General features: G+C 45.1%; 1 pseudogene; it reads left to right on the forward strand.

Annotated features, from left to right (window-relative positions):
* Window positions 1-1,025: 1,025 nt before the first annotated feature.
* LOC103257797 lies at window positions 1,026-2,848 on the forward strand (annotated as a pseudogene).
* Window positions 2,849-6,618: the final 3,770 nt, after the last annotated feature.

Genomic DNA, 6,618 nt, shown 5'->3' on the forward strand with positions numbered 1-6,618 from the left:
TTCAGAGTAGATAAAATGTGGAAGCAACCCTTGTATTCCTCGATGAATGAAGGGTAAGCAAAATGTGGTGTATCCATGTAGTGGGAGAGTAGTCAGCCTTAAAAAACAAAGGACATTCTGATACACGCTATAGTATGGATGAAACTTGAGGACATTATGCTAAGTGAAATAAGCCAAATACAGAAAGGCAAATACCGCATGATTCCACTTATATGAGATACTTAGAGTAGCCAAAATCATAGAGACAGAAAGTGGACTGGTGGTTGCAAGCAACTGTGGAGAAGAGGGAATGAAAAGTTGTTGTTTAATGGGAAAAGAGTTTCGGTTTTACAAGATGAATAGAGTTGGCCAGGCTCAGTGGCTCAGCCTATAATCCCAGCACTTTGGGAGGTTGAGAGAAGTGGATTGCCTGAGCCCGCAGGAGACCAGCCCAGGCAACTTGGCAAGACCTCGTCTCTACCATAAATCAAAAATTAGCTGGGTGAGGTAACGCACACTGTAGTTCCAGCTACTTGGAAGGCTGAGGCGGAAGGATCATCGGAGCCCAGTAGGTCGACACTGGGGTGGCCATGAGTGTGCCACTGCACTCTAGCCTGGGAGATGAAGTGAGACTCCGATTCAAAAAAAAAGAAAGAAAAGAGTTAGGAAGGTGGATGGCAGTGTTGTTTGCACAATATTATGAATGTATTTAATACCACTGAGCTATACACTGAGAAATGGCTACGATGGAGAGCCAGGCACAAGGTCCCATGCCTGTAGTCCCAGCTACTCAGGAGGCTGAGGCAGGAGGATCACTTGAGCCCAGAAGTCCAAGACTATAGGGTGATATGATAACCACTGCACTCAAATCTGGGCAACATAAAAAGACCCTGTTTCTAAAAAATTTTTTTAAACTGCTTCCATGGTATATTTTATGTTCCATGTTCTATACATTTTACCACAACTTTGCTAATTGGAGAAAAATATGAATAAAGACATTATCCTAAGGGGACAGAGAGCCCTTAACGCACAAGCATGAGTGTGACATGATGGAACTGATCCAGGATTTGGGAAGCAGTCCATCACTCAGGGATAAATGCAGCACTTCAGTAGTAGAAGACATTGAAGGCTACCTGTTTGACAAGAATGTCAGTATTCTTGTTTCTCTTGCTCTTGTTCATTGTCGTATTAAAAACACACCAGAGGTTTGGCATTAGGGCAGAATCATACCACAGCGTCAAGAGTCGTCCTGCTGGGCCGCACAGATTAGACAAACCAAAAACAATGTCTTTTTGCCATCTGATCTACTCCATGACACTGGTAGGCAATGTGGGCGTGATAGATCTGACCTGCAACAGCTCTGCCCTGAGCATGCTCCTCCTAAGAGTGCTCGCCTTCCTTAACTTCTGCAGCTCCTCCGTGCTACCCTCAGGCTGCTGCTGATTCGCTTCCTCACCACTGACCATCCATCTCCTTGACGGGCAGTGTGGTCTAGATGGCCTCGTGACCCTCCATGGCACAGGGGAGTGTCTGCTCCTGGCCATCATGGTCTATGATTGAGTCGTAACCAACTGCTACCCTCTCCTCCAGCACACCATCATGTCCAAACTCTTGTGTGTCCAGCTGGTGGCGGCCACCTTGCTGTGGGGGTGCTCACTTCAGCTGTACAGACAGGCAGTGCCTTCATCTTGCCCTACTGCCATCCCAACATCATCGATCACTACTTCTGTGACATCCATCCCATCATCCTCCAACTGGCCTGCTCAGACATCATGGCGGCCGATGTCATCCTTTTCGCCTTCCCTGTTTTAGTCACTGTCCCCTCCATCTCGGTCCTCTTGGTCTTTTACCCTTACATCCCAGTCACAATCTGCAGGATGAGGTCCCTGGATGCCCAACACAAAGTTTTTTCCACCTGTGCCTCCACCTCACCACTCCCTGCCTCTCCTATGGGTCTGTGTTCTTTGTATATATTCAACCCAACCCTGAAAGTGCCTCGGCCTATAATAAAATCGTCTCTGTGTTCTACACCATTGTGATATCCGCGCTGAGTCCCCTGGTCTACAGCCTAAGGAATAAAGATGTCAAGGCCACTGTAAAAGTTAGGGCTCTTAACCTAAGCAGAAAAGGAATTTTTAAAAAAGGTATCTGATAGCTCATAAAATAAAAGAGAAGCCCAGAGAGCCTAGATGGAACAGGAACCAAGAGTGGCAAGGCACGGCCAAGAGCCTTTCACAAAAATGATCTGCGTAGGCTGCCACCACTGGAAACGCCACCTATGGACATTCTCCATTGCTACAATTCACACAGCTGCCTCTGAACATTCACCACCGACCAGTTGCTGGACAAAGTCACCTACCCAGCCACCACACCACCCTCTGCCGCACCCAGCCACATATCACCTTTAACTGATCTTGAACCGTTTCCATCATTCCCTCAAATTCAAGTCCCAGGCAGAAATATCCACCTACCTAGCAACACAGCTGTTCTGCATCTATATCTCTATCTTACAGAATCCTGAGAGGTGAAACTCAGACTCCTTCACTTCAGAAGTGTGGGCTAGCCTCTATCTTCCTTTTGTCTTGAGCATTCCAAATAGAGAAAGAATCTTTGAATGCCAGTGAAAATGACATATTTCAACCAGAGCCTACTTCCCTACAAGGTTCTATAGGAAACATTGCCCTTCTGAATACATGACATTGGAGAATCGGTCTGTGAGGTGTTGAGCATAGGAAGGAGACAGTAATCATTTAACTTTGTGGGAAAGAATGAAGCCCCCAGTACAGAAATCTCCACTGTCATTAACCAGGGACAGCTTTTCATCACTATTGTCTACAGCAATGATGAGTTCTCATTTTTACATGAATGATCAATTTATACAAAATAAAAAGCTGAAAGGCCATAAACCTTTTTTTAATCAAAGTCAAATTACCTTTATGTCTTTAAACAAAACCCTCTTCTACTATAATAGAAATCAATCTTACAGATTTAAAGGGAGGGCAAGGAAGGAAGTGAGATTTCGTATGAAACCCAGATGCCAACTGAGGTTCAATAACTTTTGAGATTCAAATAAAACTGACTCGAATCCCATTCCACGTGTAGTACAATTCGTGTGTCCCTGACAATCTGTCTGGGAGTTTATGGTAGTAGCGATACAATGTAAATGGTTTGTGCTTTACCTGGTTGCCTCTAACTCTGAGCTCCTAAGTCCACTGGTGAGAAGAAAAAGCATGATGCTAGGAATGTGGATGGCATAAATGGGGAAATGAGAAAAACAAAAACTTGACTGTCATAGGTCCTGTGGGGAGGAGAAAAGGAGATTTAGGAAGGTTAGGTTAAACCAACACAGCTGGGCTTGAGCCCTGTGTGGACGATGAAGAAACAGTTTCATCTCTATCAGACAAAAACTTGACCTTCCCATGTGACTTCACAGAGCCTTGCTGCTGCATTTTGCTCATAGATATCAAAATAAAATATGTTCTTAGAAAATTAAACAATCAGCCGGGCTCAGTGGCTCAGCCTGTAATCCCGCGCCTTTGGGAGGCTGAGGTGAGTAGATTGCCTGAACCCGCGGGTTCGAGACCCACCTGGGCAACTTGGCAAGACCTCATCTCTACAATAAATAAAAAATTAGCCGGGCGTGGTAGCGTGCACCTGTAGCTCCAGCTACTTGGAAGGTTGAGGCGGAAGGATCACCAGAGCCCAGTGGGTCGAGGCTGCGGTGGCCAGGAGCGGCCACTGCACTCCAGTCTGGGTGACAGAGTGAGACTCTAACTCAAAAAAAAAAAGAAAGAAAGAAAATTAAACAATCCATGAGTAAACCTGTTGATCAATGCTTCAGGATGAAACTGGAATTACCTCCTTGCCTTATTTACAGAGTTGGGGTAATTTTTCTTAACATACTAAAAATACAGCAGGCTCCAAGTGGTCCCCTGTCACCATCCCCACCTCAACATTCTAGCCAAGACTCAGGAGTTGAGAGATCGAAATCTTGCGGTGAAAACAAGCCATTTAGCCAGGCTCAGTGGCTCAGGCTGTAATCCCGCGCCTTTGGGAGGCTGAAGTGAGTAGATTGCCTGAGCCCGCGGGTTTGAGAGTTTGTAGGATGGCAAATTTAAAAAGAAACAACTTATTAAAACACTGAAACTCCCTTCACTTGCAAGATAATGAAACTGACTAAAATCAGTTGAAACTAATATGGCCAACTAGAGTTTCCACAGAACAAGCTTGCTGATGCCACAGCCCAAATTTCCAACTCTTGTTTTATACTAACTGCCCCAAAATTTGCACATGGGGCCCATGAGGAAGCATGAAGAGATAACTGCACATGCCTGACGACTTTCCAGACCTCCTCTTTCTTTCCACCATATTATTCTACTAATCTTAGAAATCACACCCCCTTCTCCCTGCCAAACATTTTCTAATAAAAGTCTTGTCTTGAAGCAACACAGGGAGACAGATTTGGGCTAGACTCGTGTCTCCTTGTCGGTTGACCTACAATAAAAAGCTTTTCTTTTCTCAAAAACTCGATGCCATAGCATTGACTTCAAATATGAGTCCTCTTGCTCAATAACAATTTTGTAGGTCTGTAGCAAGGCAGAACCAGAACAGGTTCTCAGATGCTAGTGGCCCATCTCTAAACCAAGGATGAGAAAAGAGTAAAATACCAGAAGGATAAGATTTAAAAATCCAAGTCAAGATAAGAGAAGCAGTATCGTGAGTGAAGTCAAGGTCAGACATGAAGTTAGAAAAGCAGATGGTGGCCAGGCTCGGTGGCTCAGCCTGTAATCCCAGCACTTTGGGAGGCTGAAGTAAGTGGATTGCCTGAGCCCACGGGTTCGAGACCAGCCCGGGCAACTTGGCGAGACCTTGTCTCTACAATAAATCAAAAATTAGCCAGGCGTGGTTGCTCATGCCTGTAGTTTCAGCTACTTGGAAGGCTGAGGCGGAAGGGTCACTGGAGCCCAGCAGGTCGATGCTGGGATGGCCATGAGTGTGCCACTGCACTCCAGCCTGGACGACGGAGTGAGACTCCAACCCGAAAAAAGAAGAAGAACAGATGGTGATTTGGAAAGTAGCAAAAATATTGAATTCCTTATCCTTGAGGCCACTGGAGGTCAAAACTGGCTCATGAGAAGTCAGACTGAGGATAAACAGCTATTTCCAGATCCCTTCAGACTCCTGCGTATCACAAAGTATATTTGAAGTTAAGCTTCTTCAGGAGATATCCTAGGCCTCTCCTCTACATCAATAAGAGACAGTGGCCAAAGACTGTTCTGAGGCTGAAATGAAATCTATTATTTTCCAACTCCTGCTCCCTTACCTGTCCCTGTTTTTTTATGAGTTCTGCACTCCCAGGAACAACACATAGACATAAGCACATTTGTCACTGTGGCAGTGCTGAATTACCCCTGCAGAGTTACATTCCTACAAACTCTGCTCACCACAGTTATCTGGCTGTGTATCTTACCTCCCCAACTACATTGTAGACTCCTTGTGGCAGGAATCAAACCTCATACTTCATTTTATCCCCCAGTGAGATTAGTGCTGTGCTGAGTACTATACTTAATCAGAGATTAAGGAACATTTACATACACACACACACACACACACACACACACACCACCTCCTCCTCCTCCTTTCTGGATTTTAGGCTTTCAGGCAGCAGATGATCAAAAGAACATCAGTTAGACTGGGTGTGATAGTTTATGTCTGTAATCCCAGTACTTTGGAATGTCGAGGTGGGAGGATTGCTTGAGCCCAGGAATTCAAGACCAACCTGGGCAACATAGCAAGACCTCATCTCTACAAAAAGTCAAAAAATTAGCCAGGACTGGACACAGTGGCTCAGGCCTGCAATCCCAGCACTTTGAGAGGTGGAAGCCAGAGGACTGCCTAAGCCCAGGGGTTCAAGACAAGACTGGCCAACCTGGTGAGACCTCGCCTCTACAATAAATAAAAAAAAAAAAAAAAATTAGCTGGGGATGGTGGTGCACACCTGTAGTTCCAGCTACTTGAAAGGCTGAGGCGAAAGGATGACCTGAGTCCAGCAGGTCGAGGCTGCAGTAGCCGTGAACATGCCACTGCACTCCAGCCTGGGCGACAGAGATTCTGACTCTGGATAAAAAAATTAGCCAGGCGTGTTGGTGCACACACACACACACACACACACACACAAAAATTAGCCAGGACTATTGGTACACACCTATAGTCCAAGCTACTTGGGGGGCTGAGGCAGGAGGACTGCTTGAGCCCATGAATTCAAAGGTACAGTGAGCCATGATCATGCCACTGCACTCCAGATTGGATGAGACTCTGACTCAGAAAAAAAAAGAATACTAGCTGTGTTTATTATATAAGGCTCAGGACTCAGGACTTTAATCAAACGCTACTTCCTAAAGAAGGTGCTTTCTTGATAACAATGATTAATAGCAAATATTTATTGGACATATGTTACATGCCAAGCCTTCTGTAAAGCATATTGTGCATACTATTTCACTTAACTGTCACAACAGTTCTAATTAGGTTATGCCTACTTCACATATGTGGAAACTGAGAGTTCAAGAAATTCCCTTGTCTAAAGTCACATAGAGCTCATAATCAATAGAGCCAGAGCCAGTCGATTTTAAAGTCTCTACT

Source organism: Carlito syrichta, unplaced genomic scaffold (genome assembly GCF_000164805.1).
Source record: "Carlito syrichta isolate Samal-C Ts95f unplaced genomic scaffold, Tarsius_syrichta-2.0.1 Scaffold301866, whole genome shotgun sequence".
NCBI lineage: Eukaryota > Metazoa > Chordata > Mammalia > Primates > Tarsiidae > Carlito > Carlito syrichta.